The following is an 880-nucleotide window of genomic DNA, read 5'->3' as shown; positions in this document are numbered from 1 at the left end:
GTGCTTTAGTGCTGGTATGATCGCATCCGACATGTTACCCCGGTCTTCGTCCCTTATCCTTGCCCCTCCCAGCTCCACTACAAAGACGATTGCACATTGCTTTGGCCGCTCCCTCTCAACTACGGAGACGAGTTTAACGCGGTTTCCACCCCTCCCTCTCAACCGCACCAGTGCACGCTTGCCGCGCCACAACGCCGACGCTGGACCCGTGAATCGTGAGCACCCAGCTATGACTTACCGCACTCGTGCAAAATAATAAAACACGGTAAATATATTACTTACACGTGCGTTTTGTTTTGCAAGCGGCGCGAAAAAAATTAAAAAGGGAATGCAACACGAGGACTTCCCAGGAGGTCACCCATCCTAGTACTACTCTCCCCCAAGCACGCTTAACTTCGGAGTTCTGATGGGATGCGGTGCTTTAGTGCTGGTATGATCGCATCCAACATGTTACCCCGGTCTTCGTCCCTTATCCTTGCCCCTCCCAGCTCCACTACAAAGACGATTGCACATTGCTTTGGCCGCTCCCTCTCAACTACGGAGACGAGTTTAACGCGGTTTCCACCCCACCCTCTCAACCGCACCAGTGCACGCTTGCCGCGCCACAACGCCGACGCTGGACCCGTGAATCGTGAGCACCCAGCTATGACTTACCGCACTCGTGCAAAATAATAAAACACGGTAAATATATTACTTACACGTGCGTTTTGTTTTGCAAGCGGCGCGAAAAAAATTAAAAAGGGAATGCAACACGAGGACTTCCCAGGAGGTCACCCATCCTAGTACTACTCTCGCCCAAGCACGCTTAACTTCGGAGTTCTGATGGGATCCGGTGCTTTAGTGCTGGTATGATCGCATCCGACATGTTACCCCGGTCTTC

General features: G+C 52.3%; 2 non-coding genes across 2 annotated transcripts; both read right to left on the bottom strand.

Moving 5' to 3' along the window:
• Positions 1-325: 325 nt before the first annotated feature.
• On the bottom strand, positions 326-444 carry LOC123179364 (5S ribosomal RNA). Its single transcript, XR_006490313.1, has one exon. It is a non-coding gene; the product is annotated as a 5S ribosomal RNA (ribosomal RNA).
• A 297-nt stretch (positions 445-741) lies between these two features.
• LOC123179363 (5S ribosomal RNA) lies at positions 742-860 on the bottom strand. The gene has a single exon (XR_006490312.1). It is a non-coding gene; the product is annotated as a 5S ribosomal RNA (ribosomal RNA).
• Positions 861-880: the final 20 nt, after the last annotated feature.

This window comes from Triticum aestivum, unplaced genomic scaffold (assembly GCF_018294505.1).
Source record: "Triticum aestivum cultivar Chinese Spring unplaced genomic scaffold, IWGSC CS RefSeq v2.1 scaffold78744, whole genome shotgun sequence".
NCBI lineage: Eukaryota > Viridiplantae > Streptophyta > Magnoliopsida > Poales > Poaceae > Triticum > Triticum aestivum.
Note: the sequence above shows the minus strand (reverse complement) of the source record. Positions and strands in the feature narration are given on the sequence as shown.